Here is a 15046-nt window from a genome sequence, read left to right as displayed (position 1 = left end):
TAGCACATTAATCTGGAATATAGAACTTATCAATGTAAAGAGATCCCAGATGCTGTTGCATTCCCAACACCCTATCTGCCCAATCCTCCTTGGACTGTCCAGCCAATATCTGATGCCCACAAGTAAAAGGCTGTGCTGGCCCCAGAGGCATCCTGATTAACCAGGGATAGTAGCACCTGCTTGTCCAGCGGGTGACCAAGGCCAAGAATTGGTCTCTTCTAGCTTCAGTGCTCAGTCAGTTCCTTTGTAATGTTTGATGACTAGATAATTACAACCTGGCCATTCCCAGTTGCCTCTTTTCCATGGAGCTAAATTTTACATTGGCACTAAACCATTTCCTGACACCAAGAGTAAGAGTACCTACAAACTCATCAGAAAAGCAAACAAGCGAAAATGATGAGCTATGATTCTGGAGTCAGATATACCTGAAATTCAAGTTCTGCCCATTTCTAGATGAGTAATCTTGGAAGAGTTATATATCTCTCTGTGTTGGTATTCTCATCTGTAAAATGAGGATATTATGTACCATTCAGGATGCTTATAAAGCTTAGTGAGATGATGCATATAAAATGTGTTACTTTGCAGATTTCTTCAAATATCACAACATGCTTGATATGCTGACTTTAACACATAACAGCCATTTACAATGTGATTCATCAGACTCCACGAATGTCATTGATTAGTGAGTTACTGTGAGTGAAAACCAATAGTAGGATTATATAAGACTCTTTGAGAATTTGAAGATAGTGGTGAAGAAATTCTCCATGGATGATAAAAATTGTTACTTTGTAATTTTTTAAGTCCATTAGAAAGTGCATTGCAGACATTGTTCAGGAGCATTTAGCAGGGACCTTTGTCAAAGAAAGGGAAATTTTAGTAAACTGGTCCCACCTCACAGGATAAAGGACTATTTGGTCAGCAGCTGAAGAATTTCCTGACTGTGCTTAGCTGAACATCTGGCCTCAGCTGATAGAAGCAGGTAGAGCTATATCCTGGTCAAATTGATAGAGATGAGTGTTCTCTCTCTCTCTCTCTCTCTCTCTCTCTCTCTCTCTCTCTCTCTCTCAACTCTTTCACAAAAAGTGAATTTGGCTCAATCAGCAGGCCTGGGTGTGTGAACTTGCTCTAGGCAAGGGAAGGAAAATATGGGGTGAACTGCAACACCCACAGCTCCTGACACTTGGCAAACATCACGTGGCCGTAGCACACTCCTCCCCGAGGTCCACACCAGCCTTCCTGCCTCCTCAGCTCGTCATTTCACACTGTCACTAGCAACTGACTGGAGCAGATACACAAGTTGACGTTCAGTTTTCCTCTCTCAGGTCACTTTGCATCTGGGTGTTAGTTCTTTGGAATTGGAACCCTTTCAGCAGTTTAACCTTGTGTTGTGATGCTTGCATGTTTTTCATCATATCAAAGCAGATTAGTTCTGTTACTATTAGCTTCACCTTCATTTTATTCCTTTGAGAAGAATGAGAATGAAAAACAATCATATAACCAAAGCTTACACATACAAGGTTACTATGTGCCAGAGACTGTCAAAATGCCTTCTATATCAAGGCATTTAATCCTCATAACAATGTTATCATGAAGGTACCATTATTATCCATATCATACATATAAGGAAAAGCCCAGAGAAACCAAGTTGTTTGTCCCACATCACATTGCTAGGATGTGGCAAAGCTAGTGGCAGAATCCAGTTGGTGGAGCCTGTGTAATTAAACACTACCCTACGCTGTCTCTGAGATTCATTCACTCGCTCTGTAAGCACATATCATTTAAGACAGTATACATAGGGCTGTTACAGGTACATAAATTCTACTTCCACAACTTTATGGGTTTGATTTATAATGCTTGCCACAGCACTTTATTACAAGATGGTACATAAGCATATTTCACACAACCCCATATTTTAATATTATGAGAATTTCTCTACTATCCCTTGTCCTTTTGGTTTTAATGACCTGCATTCAGCTGTAATAGAATTTTCATTCTTCATCTATTTCCAAAACTACTAGACTGATGCCTCTTTTATTTTGTTGCTGTACATTTACCTAAATTACTACATATGGAGAATGTTTTATGGGGTTTTTTTCAATGAAAACTAAGAAAGCTGTTTCCCAAAATATAAAAACATTTATTTCAAATATCCTTAAAAATATCCAAATGTTACAACATTTGGCCTTATTGAAGAGAGGAGCCATTGACGTGTTTGTCATATTATTTAGAAATGATGAACATCAACACATTGGCAATAAATGAAGAGGAGAAGAAAAAAGAAAATTATGCTTGTCTTTTTAAAACAGAAAAAGGTGAGTTAAGATGTTGGGATGACATAATTGCTCACATATGTCTTAGAGCAGAAGCTCCAGACATTAAAATAAACAAAGTTTGTTTATGTCACTGATGACAGAATCAAATAATGAAAATGGAATATTTATTTAAAACTATTCCACATTTAAGGTCATTTGAAAATAAGGTATAGAACATGTGTGTGCAAGGGTTGTACCTCACTTTTTAAAAAAGAAAATGTAGAGAACATTCTTTCACATGCAGCTGGTGGGATAGAAATTAATCCAAATTAGCAGTAAATTCAGAGCAGCAGCTTCTGTAACTACCATGAGAGAAGCACAGCTCGCAGATTTTATTTTCTAATTGGTTTCTTAAAATACAGCTTTATCAATCCCTCTATATTATATATACACAAATGTAAACCCAAAAGCGCACTTGTCAAAGGACTCATTTCAGCTAAATGTTGATTTGTTGGATATTCTAAACATTTAAACTGATAGGCCAGTTTTTTTTAATAGTCAGTTCCATGTGTATGCCTTACATGCCTACCACTGTGATGATTTATGCTATTATAAGTTAACAAGCTATGCAATCATTCTCTAAAAGCAACACAGTCACCAAAATGTTTTCCAGAAACTGAAAATTCAATCTACTAGCTGTTTAATAAGAGTTCAGCTCTGCAGGGGAATTCAAAACCCACACCCACAAGTCATGTGACCTTGAGAAAGTTACTTAACCTTCCTGAGAGTCTCAGGGAACTGCTCTATGTAGTAGGGATAATAACAGAACCTGGTCTATATCTCTGTTTTGGTACCAGTACCATGCTGTTTTGGTTACTGTAGCCTTGTAGTATAGTTTGAAGTCAGGTAGCGTGATGCCTCCAGCTTTATTCTTTTGGCTTAGGATTGTCTTGGCAATGTGGGCTCCTTTTTGGTTCCATATGAACTTTAAAGTAGTTTTTTCCAATTCTGTGAAGAAAGTCATTGGTAGTTTGATGGGGATGGCATTGAATCTATAAATTACCTTGGGCAGTATGGCCATTTTCATGATATTGATTCTTCCTATCCATGAGCATGGAATGTTCCTCCATTTGTTTGTGTCCTCTTTTATTTCGTTGAGCAGTGTTTTGTAGTTCTCCTTGAAGAGGTCCTTCACATCCCTTGTAAGTTGGATTCCTAGGTATTTTATTCTCTTCGTAGCAATTGTGAATTGGAATTCACTCATGATTTGGCTCTCTGTCTGTTATTGGTGTGTAAGAATGCTTGTGATTTTTGCACATTGATTTTGTATCCTGAGACTTTGCTGAAGTGGCTTATCAGCTTAAGGAGATTTTGGCTGAGAAGATGGGGTTTTCTAAATATACAATCATGTCATCTGCAAACAGGGACAATTCGATTTCCTCTTTTTCTAATTGAATACCCTTTATTTATTTCTCTTGCCTGATTGCCCTGGGCAGAACTTCCAACACTATGTTGAATAGGAGTGGTGAGAGAGGGCATCCCTGTCTTGTGCCAGTTTTCAAAGGGAATGCTTCCAGTTTTTGCCCATTCAGTCTGATACTGGCTGTGGGTTTGTCATAAATAGCTCTTATTATTTTGAGATACTTTCCATCAATAACTAGTTTACTTAGAGTTTTTACCATGAAGGGTTGTTGAATTTTGTCGAAGGCCTTTTCTGCATCTATTGAGATAATCATGTGGTTCTTGTCTTTGGTTCTGTTTATGTGATGGATTACGTTTATTGATTTGCATATGTTGAACCAGCCTTGCATCCCAGGGATGAAGCCAACTTGATCATGGTGGATAAGCTTTTTGATGTGCTGCTGGATTCAGTTTGCCAGTATTTTATTGAGGATTTTCGCATCAATGTTCATCAGGGATATTGGTCTAAAATTCTCTTTTTTTGTTGTGTCTCTGCCAGGCTTTGGTATCAGGATGATGCTGGCCTCATAAAATGAGTTAGGGAGGATTCCCTCTTTTTCTATTGATTGGAATAGTTTCAGAAGGAACAGTACCAGCTCTTCTTTGTACCTGTGGTAGAATTCGGCTGCGAATCCGTCTGGTTCTGGACTTTTTTTGGTTGGTAGGCTATTGATTATTGCCTCAATTTCAGAGCCTGTTATTGGTCTATTCAGCGGTTCAACTTCTTCCTGGTTTAGTCTCAGGAAGGTGTATGTGTCCAGGAATTTATCCATTTCTTCTAGCTTTTCTAGTTTATTTGCGTAGAGGTGTTTATAGTATTCTCTGATGGTAGTTTGTATTTCTGTGGGATCGGTGGTGATATCCCCTTTATCATTTTTTATTGCGTCTATTGGAACCTTCTCTCTTTTCTTCTTTATTAGTCTTGCTAGCAGTCTATCAATTTTGTTGATCCTTTCAAAAAACCAGCTCCTGGATTCATTAATTTTTTGAAGGGTTTTTTGTGTCTCTATCTCCTTCAGTTCTGCTCTGATCTTAGTAATTTCTTGCCTTCTGCTAGCTTTTGAATTTGTTTGCTCTTGCTCCTCTAGTTCTTTTAATTGTGATGTTAGGGTGTCGATTTTAGATCTTTCCTGCTTTCTCTTGTGGGCATTTAGTTCTCTAAATTTCCCTCTACACACTGCTTTAAATGTGTCCCAGAGATTCTGGTACGTTGTGTCTTTGTTCTCATTGGTTTCAAATAACATCTTTATTTCTGCCTTCATTTTGTTATGTACCCAGTAGTCATTCAGGAGCAGGTTGTTCAGTTTCCATGTAGTTGTGCGGTTTTGAGTGAGTTTCTTAATCCTGAGTTCTAATTTGATTGCACTGTGGTCTGAGAGAGAGTTTGTTGTGATTTCTGTTCTTTTACATTTGCTAAGGAGTTCTTTACATCCAACTATGTGTTCTATTTTGGAATAAGTGTGATGTGGTGCTGAGAAGAATGTATAGTCTGTTGACTTAAAGTGGAGAGTTCTGTAGATGTCTATTAGGTCTGCTTGGAACAGAACAGAGGCCTCAGAAATAACACCATACATCTACAACCATCTGACCTTTGACAAACCTGACAAAAACAAGAAATGGGGAAAGGATTCCCTATTTAATAAATGGTGCTGGGAAAACTGGCTAGCCATATGTAGAAAACTGAAACTGGATCCCTTCCTTACACCTTATAGAAAAATTAATTCAAGATGGATTAAAGACTTAAATGTTAGACCTAAAACCATAAAAACCCTAGAATAAAACCTAGGCAATACCATTCAGGACATAGGCATGGGCAAGGACTTCATGACTAAAACACCAAAAGCAATGGCAACAAAAGCCAAAATAGACAAATGGGATCTAATTAAACTAAAGAGCTTCTGCACAGCAAAAGAAACTACCATCAGAGTGAACAGGCAACCTACAGAATGGGAGAAAATTTTTGCAATCTACTCATCTGACAAAGGGCTAATATCCAGAATCTACGAAGAACTTAAACAAATTTACAAGTAAAAATCAAACAACCCCATCAAAAAGTGGGCAAAGGATATGAACAGACACTTTTCAAAAGAAGACATTTATGCAGCCAAGAGACACATGAAAAAATGCTCATCATCAATAGTCATCAGAGAAATGCAAATCAAAACCACAATGAGATATCATCTCACACCAGTTAGAATGGTGATCATTAAAAAGTCAGGATACAACAGGTGCTGGAGAGGATGTGGAGAAACAGGAACACTTTTACACTGTTGGTGGGACTGTAAACTAGTTCAACCATTGTGGAAGACAGTGTGGTGATTCCTCAAGGATCTAGAACTAGAAATACCATTTGACCCAGCGATTCCATTACTAGGTATATACCCAAAGGATTATAAATCATGCTACTATCAAGACACATGCACATGTATGTTTATTGCAGCACTATTCACAATAGCAAAGACTTGGAACCAACCCAAATGTCCATCAATGATAGACTGGATTAAGAAAATGTGGCACATATATACCATGGAATACTATGCAGCCATAAAAAAGATGAGTTCATGTCCTTTGCAGTGACATGGATGAAGCTGGAAAGAAACCATCATTCTGAGCAAACTATCGCAAGGACAGAAAACCAAACACTGCATGTTCTCACTAATAGGTGGGAATTGAACAATGAGAACACTTGGACACAGGGTGGGAAACATCACACACAAGGGCCTGTCATGGAGTGGGGGGAGGGGGGAGGGATAGCATTAGGAGAAATACCTAATGTAAATGACGAGTTAATGGGTGCAGCAAACCAACACGGCACATGTGTACATATGTAACAAACCTGCACGTTGTGCACATGTACCCTAGAACTTAAAGTATAATAATAATAATTTAAAAAACAGAACCTGCTTCATAGTATCAAGGTGAGGATAAAATAAGGTCATTCAAGTAAAGCACTTAGTACAGTGCCTGGCACATGAACAGCATTCAATATTGCTGGACATCACCAGCATCAACATCATAATCTTCATCATCACCATCATTATCATCATCACCAGCATCATCACATCACCATCAGCATCATCATCATCATCATCAACAGCATCATCATTACCATCATCAGAATCATCAGCAGCAGCAGCATCATAGTCATCATTAACATTATTGTCATTTTTATCATTATTACTGAATCATCATCAACATCATCCAAAGATAATATATACTCCTTTGCTGTAACCCCTGCTCTTGAGATATTTACACCATAATAGACAAAACAGATAAGCCAATAAACAGTTGTAATTCATCACGATAGATCCTGTGATGTGATAGATATAATGAATAAGAGGAACAGAGTCAGAGGGGTCTATCCCAGCCTTGGAGAACAAGATCTGACTTCCAGGAGGAGAGGATGACCAAGGTTGGTTGGAAAAATTCTTATCTAGCAGCTACGTGAAGATTTTCAATGCAAGGGGAGAAACGTTATATATATCAGGACTGATAGTGTGTGATATCTTTAGAGGTTGTACTGGCATGGTGTTCAGAGTAGGAAGTGAAGAAGACTGAGTTTCCAGCCCTTAGAAATGAAGACACTTAGGGAACATACAGAGACAGCAAGAAGAACTTACAAAACAAAGCAGGAATGCTCATTCAGCAGTACGTGAATGAAAATTGGAACAATACAGGGAAGACCAGCATGCAGGTGAGAGATGACAGCGTGCTGGCAGTCCTTACAGCCCTCGCTCACTCTCGGTGACTCCTCTTCCTGGGCTCCCACTTTGGTGGCACTTGAGGAGCCCTTCAGCCCACCGCTGCACTGTGGGAGCCCCTTTCTGGGCTGGCCAAGGCCAGAGCCAGCTCCCGCAGCTTGCAGGGAGGTGTGGAGAGAGAGGCGCGAGCGGGAACTGGGGCTGCGGGGGGCGCTTGCGGGCCAGCTGGAGTTCCGGGTGGGCATGGGCTTGGCGGGACCCGCACTCGGAGCAGCCGGCCGGCCCTGCCGGCCCCAGGCAATGAGGGGCTTAGCACCCAGGCCATGAGGGGCTTAGCACCCAGGCCAGCGGCTGCAGAGGGTGTACTGGGTCCCCCAGCAGTGCCAGCCCACCGGCACTGCGCTCGATTTCTCACCAGGCCTTAGCTGCCTCCCCACCGGGCAGGGCTCAGGACATGCAGCCCTCCATGCCTGAGCCTCCCACCGCCCCCCCCCCCGCCCCGTGGGCTCCTGTGCGGCCCGAGCCTCCCCGATGAGCACCGCCCCCTGCTCCAGGGCACCCAGTCCCATCGACTACCCAAGGGCTGAGGAGTGCGGGCACACGGCACGGGACTGGCAGGCAGCTCCACCTGCAGCCCTGGTGCGGGATCCACTGGGTGAAGCCAGCTGGGCTCCTGAGTCTGGTGGGGCCTTGGAGAACGTTTATGTCTAGCTCAGGGATTGTAAATACACCAATCAGCACCCTGTCTCTAGCTCAAGGTTTGTAAACACACCAATCAGCACCCTGTGTCTAGCTCAGGGTATGTGAGTGCACCAACGGACACTCTGTATCTAGCTACTCTGGTGGGGCCTTGGAGAACATTTACGTCTAGCTCAGGGTTTGTGAGTGCACCAATGGACACTCTGTATCTAGCTATTCTGGTGGGGACGTGGAGAACCTTTCTGTCTAGCTCAGGGATTGTAAATGCGCCAATTAGCGCCCTGTCAAAACAGACCACTGAGCTCTACCAATCAGCAGGACGTGGGTGGGGCCAGATAAGAGAATAAAAGCAGGCTGCCGGAGCCAACTTCACTCCTGAAGCCAGCGAGACCCCGAGCCCACCGGGAGGAATGAACAACTCCAGAGGCGCCACCTTAAGAGATGTAACACTCACCGCGAGGGTCCGCGGCTTCATTCTTGAAGTCTGTGAGACCAAGAACCCACCAATTCCGGACACACAGGGATGACATACACATTTGTGAAGTATATTTTTAATGTCTATCAACAGATGAATGGATAGAGTGTGGTATATGCATACAATGGGTTTTATTTGGCCTTAAAAAGGAATGAAATTCGATACCACATGCTACAACATGAATGAACCTTGAGGACATTATGCTAAGTGAAATAAGCCAGTCACAAAAGGACAAATACTGTATGATTCCACTTATATCTGGAACCTAGAATAAGTAAATTAATAGAAACGGAAAGTAGAATAGTGGTTTCCAGGGGGTGGGGGAATGGAAGGATGAGGAGTTATTGTTTAATGGGTACAGAGTTTCTGTTTGGGGTAATTAAAAAGGTCTGGAAATGGAAATAGAGATGATAGTTGTACAACATTGTGAATGTATGTAATCCCACTGAACTGTATACTTTAAAAGGGCTAAAATGGTATGTCATGTATATTTTATGACATGTATGTTTTACCACAATTTTTAAATTGAGCAGGAGAAGCCAAAGCAGTGGTTCTGCATATCAGAAGGGCACGCAGATCATGAATCCAGGGAGGGAGTACATCTGGCAGGGATTGGACAACAATGTTGTTTCTGCTGAGAAGTCAGGCAAGGAAGCCACTGGATGTAGACACTGTAGAGTCAGCTCAGTCATTGGGGAGAAGAGTCTCCAGGGGGCAGAGAGGCAGAGCCCAGATGGCAGTGGAGTGACGAAAAATTGAGAAATAAGCAGTAAACAGGAGAGATGGACAAAGGTTCACGATGTGTGTCTCTGTAAGGAGGTGGAGGAAAGAAAGCTGGAGGGAAGTGGGGATTTGAAAGCGTTTTCTTGGTAAAGGATAAGTTTAAATGCTGAAGGGAAAAGCCACGTTAGAGAGGAAGGTAGAAAAACCCGGAGTAAGAGGAGCAGGGTAGAACCCAATACACCTGAGGAGTTGGGGAGAATGAGGGCCTGAGCCCTAGGGACACGCCTTGTCCTGGGATGGAGACCCGAGTGACCACAGAGCAGTGCCAAGGGCCCTTTTGAAGCTGGACACCATGAATCTATAATGATAGCCAAGGTGAGAGGTGGTAACAGCAGAGGTAAATGCCATGGTTAAAAGTTAGTAGTGGCCAGGCACGGTGGCTCATGCCTGTAATCCCAGCACTTTGGGAGGCCAAGGCAGGCAGATCACTTGAGGTCAGGAGTTCAAGACCAGCCCAGCCAACATGGTGAAACTCCATCTCTACTAAAAATACAAAAATTAGCTAAGTGTGATGGCACATGCCTGTATTCCCAGCCACTCGGGAGGCTGAGGCACGAGAATCACTTGAACCTGGGAGGTGGAGATCACGCCACTGCAGTGAGCCAAGATCACGCCACTGCACTCCAGCCTGGTTGACAGAGTGAGACTCCATTTCGAAAAAACGAAAAAAGTTAGCAGTAAATACAGGTCTCAAGAACTTTAAACTTTCTCCAAAGAGAATAAAAATATTTTTAAAAGAAAGAAAAACAAATACCAAGGTGTAATTCTGTTACCCTTTTAAAGTACTTTCTCTGGATTGAAGGTAGCTACAAGCATTATCTTTGCTGAAGCAGCCAACTTGACATTCTTCTGTGTCTAGCATTATCCTGGATATTCCTCAATGCCAACAAGAGTTCAATTTGCAGAGACAGCTAAGAAATTTCAGTAAATTGATTCAGCAACCACCACTGTCCGATAATTTTTTTCTTTTTCAGTTGTCTTTACAATTAATAATATTTATTTCCAGTGTAACTGCTGAGTGGACAATGTTTATAAGAGTAATCGCTCTCTCTTTCTATGTCTTTCCTGCCCATGAAAATAGTTCATTCCTGGATTTTTTTATTTTTTTTGAGACGGAGTCTCGCTCTGTTGCCCAGGCTGGAGTACAGTGGCTCAATCACAGCTCACCACAACCTCCACCTCCCAGGTTCAAGCGATTCTCCTGCCTCAGCCTCCCAAGTAGCTGGGACTACAGGCATGCACCACCAAGCCTGGCTAATTTTTGTATTTTTAGTAGAGACGGGGTTTCACTATGTTGGCCAGTCTGGTCTCGAACTCCTGACCTCGTGATCGGCCCACCTCGGCCTCCCAAAGTCATTCCTGGATCTTGAGAACTGACTGACAAGTATCTACATTTACCACCCTCCAACCATATCAAGATTGTTTTCTCTCTAAGAAAGAATATACATATAAGCATATATATAGTCAGACACAGAGAGAGAAGAAAATAGATCTAAAAGGATATTGATATGCAAATATATAAAAGGATCTTTACATATATCCTTTTATATATAACCTTTTATGTGTACGTGTGTATATATACCATATATGTATATATGTGTGTATACATACACACACATAGAGTTTTTTATATATTAGGTCACTGGAACTTAGACTAAATTTTTAAAGGAAACTATATAAAATTTTTGAAACAGACATCAAAATAATAGCATACTTATGACGTAGATTCTAATCTAAGTGTTTTAACTTTCAAGTATCACCAGCCCATGTAGTTCTCCCATAGGCTCTTCACCTTATGTTAAATTATCATTTATGTAAGCGTGTGATAAGCACCTACCACCTCTCTCTCAAAAAAAAAAAAAGTGGCTATTTCAGCTCATTCCCTCTGAATTGCTGTTCTAGATAGCACAGAAAATTGTAGAGTTGCATGACTGCTAATCAGATAGTTGTTTTTTGGTTTTTTTTGTTTGTTTGTTTGTTTGTTTTTCAGAGATTGCCAGTGGGGCTTTGGAAGAATAAGCTACACAAGTATGTGTTACATGAGGGTGAGGCCAGGCTGGTAGATTTCCTTCAAAATCTGAGCGCACACCAACGTGTTGCACATTTCTCAGCTTAGCAAAGAAGCGTGCCAAAGTTAATAGAATGGACCCTTTGTTGGATCTCAAAGGCTACAATGGTTGGCACTTTAAATATACCACGAAGCCATTGCATTTGAGACGGCACCCAGGAGAAGCAGTCTTCGACCGGGAACATGCCTCTTCCATAATTACTGCCCTAGAAATTCAAGTCATCCCCTATAGAGAATAATTTTAAAATTCCAACGTTATTCCTGACTTCAAGGAAACAGGGAGGTTGAAAGTGCTCGAGGCCAACAGTCATCAATGTTTAGTACAACTTAATAAAATCATGACCTGCTTTGATATAGCACTTGGCATATCCTTTCATTAAATCTCACACTCAGGGTTCTTCATTCTTCCTAGGGGTAGAAAATTTTTAGGTTAGACGGGAAAGCCAGCAACAACAGTCAAAATGGAAATACGATTAGTGAGGAAGTATTGGAATACTAATTGTATTATATCCATGTCGCGTAGAGTTTAAATATGTCACATATGCTATACACAAAGCCACCCACCTCCAAATCAGACTGTCTCTTTCAAGAGCTGAAAACCAAGTAAATACCACTCCTACTCATGACGCCCAAATTTCTTAATTCCGAAGTAATTGCAGTTTTTCACAGTGGTCCAGTGTTGCATCGATTTTGCAACCAGTGTAACTTGAAAATAAATTACTCAGAGGTTGTTATTTTATTCCTAACTGCAATGTAGGCTGTTCATTGGCCCCAGCTCCTTTGTTTCCTAGCCTCATTTCTGAGCAGCTAGGCTAATTTATTGCCCTTTTCATTACTGACAATCGTTGTGTCTTTATGGATAAATTAGATTTATAGTTCTACTCAAAAGTTCCATGCCATACTTACACTGTTTGTCTCCTCCCCTCCACTTTATTTTTTTTTTTTGAAACTGTAACATATTGTTTTGGTGAGTCCATGCAGCTTACCCTTTCTCACCAGCTAGGCTAATGATTGGCATGCTAAAACTCACCAAGAGGAGTTAAAATATCATGGTTTCCCCCAATAGCTTAAAAACAATTTTCCTGAGAGCCCATGACTGACACTGGTAAATGTCTAGGTCAGTATTGGCAGTGGAGGTATCTTACAAGCGGGTCTAAAACATAAAAGATAAGTTAAATTATATCATTAAACTTCTTTCATGTAGTTGAAATGTCCTTTGGGGGGACATCTGACTTAAAAGTAATAGGGATCCACTAGGCTCACAGAATCCCAGATGTTATTGGCCTCCCAGTGTCTGGAACACCTTGGGGAAAGACTGGGGCTCACCTTATGCCAGGATTAATGAAAAAAGAATGTCACAACAATTATATAGAGAAGATTATTTCTAGGCATGGTGGCTCACCCCTGTAACCCCAGCACTTTGGGAAACTGAGGCAGATGAATTGCTTGAGTCCAGGAATTTGAGACCAGCCTAGGCCACTTGGCAAAACCCCGTCTCTACAAAAAATACAAAAATTAGCTGGATGTGGTGGCATACATGTAGTCCCAGCTACTCAGGGTGCTGGGGTGGGAGGATTGCTTGAGCCCAGGAAGTCGAGGTTGCAGTAGCTGTGATCATGCAACTGTACTCCAGCCAGGGTGACAGAGTGAGAGAGAGAGTGAGAGAGAGAGTGAGAGAGTGGAGAGAGAGAGAGAGAGAGAGAGTTCATCCCAGCCCAATATTACAATATTTTCTCCTCCGGATTGTTTCTAATTCTATTCCTTCCTATAACCATTACAGTCCATATCCATGAGGAAAACAGCATGAAAGACTTTTGATATTTTTATTTTTGCAACCTTATCTTCTCTTTGCTTATGGTCTAAAATGCACCTGTTGAGTCCTGGCTTCTAACCATTCTGTATTTCCATGATTCAGCTTACATTTGTGTTTCGGAGATTTTGTATCTGAAACTCAACAAATTTCAGAGAGGGAAGAGAGAGACATTTTTAAATGATGTAGACATTTTTAAACTGCCCAAGAAACTCTCACTGTCTCTCTCTCTCTTTTTAATGTGCAAAAGCTTTTAAAAGTCTCAGTGCTCCAGGTGCACCTGAGACGAATCACATCACAATCAGTGAGCTTGATATGCTAGCAGTATTAGTATTTTGTGAAGTCTCATGTGCAGGCAGGGTGGATAACTCCTGCTGGAAAGGAACTAGGAATTTCTTTGTCCTCCTTCATCCTCAGACACCCCCAACCATGAGTCACCCAAATCCTCCTGCCCCCAGACAGAGACAAGGGGACAAGCTCAATGATCACCCCAGAGAGCACAAAGGCTCCACCTCCACCCCAGGGTGTATGGAGTAGAGTTCCACTCTATGGAAAGGGGGCACTATATCAGTAGATATTGAGCTTTCGAAGTCTTCATTTATGCATCTTTTCTCTTGGGGCATGTGGAGTTAGGTTTTTCTTTGGGGGACAGGCTTGCCTTTGTACACCTCAGAAGTCCTTTTACAAAATTTGAGTTTAATGGCAGTAGTGGATACCATGCCTAAATTACCAGTTAATAGTTTTCAAAAAGGATAAACCTTGTGGGTGTGACTCTTTGAACAAAAGTTGGTGCAAAGTAAGAGAAGGAGATCCCTCCTGTTTCTAGCTAGACTCTGCAAGCATTTTGGTAACTAGGGTTCTGGTGCATCCCAGGAAGGCCCAAGGGCTTGCTCCCCAGCCTAGAGTTTGCAGAAGGGTGGCCCATGGCTGGGTATAACACTGTGGTCACTCTGGCTGCAGGAGTCCAGACAGCCAGGGAATTCAGAGAAAAAAATGGGATGGAATCCATGTGGTAGCAAAAAGGACCAGCTTCTGCACACTTCTCAGAACCCTCATGGGCTTTGTGAATGAAATGGGAGACACTGGGGAGGCTGGGGATATTGTAATAGCCATGGGAGGAGAATCTGAAAGACACACTCAATGCTGTTTCCGCAGATTGATGTCTGGGAAGTAGAAATTACATCAGGAACCAACGTGTTTTGGACACAGACTTTTCCTATTTGGTCTAAGTGTTGAGGGAGAAGAAAAAAGACTTATTTTCCTCTTGGCTATCCAATTTTCCTGTTATTGCCATCACCTTCTTTCCTCTTTTCTCTATGCTTTTCCCTGGGTATCTAATTTTTTCTCATGGTTTCATCTATTGTGACAATATCCAAATATATACTTTTGGCTCAGAATCTGTCTTCTGAGCCTCAGTAACCTACCTGCATCTCTCAGGTCATGTCTCTGCTTGAAAGTCCCAGAGGTGGCCGGGTGTGATGGCTCACGCCTGTAATCCCAGCACTTTGGGAGGCCGAGGCACACAGATCACGAGGTCAGGAGATTGAGACCATCCTGGCCAACGTGGTGAAACCCCGTCTCTACTAAAAATACAAAAATTAGCTGGGCATGGTGGTGCATGCCTGTAGTCCCAGCTACTTGGGAGGCTGAGGCAGGAGAATTGCTTGAACCCGAGGTGGAGGTTGCAGTGAGCCAAGACAGCGTCATTGCACCCAGCCTGGCAACACAGCAAGACTCCGTCTCAAAAAAAAAGAAAAAAAAAAAAAAGTCCCACAGGCATCTCTATCTCAATCTGCT

The sequence above is a fragment of the Pan troglodytes genome, chromosome 4, assembly GCF_028858775.2.
Source record: "Pan troglodytes isolate AG18354 chromosome 4, NHGRI_mPanTro3-v2.0_pri, whole genome shotgun sequence".
In the NCBI taxonomy this organism is placed as follows: Eukaryota; Metazoa; Chordata; class Mammalia; order Primates; family Hominidae; genus Pan; species Pan troglodytes.
This window is presented reverse-complemented; position numbering follows the sequence as displayed.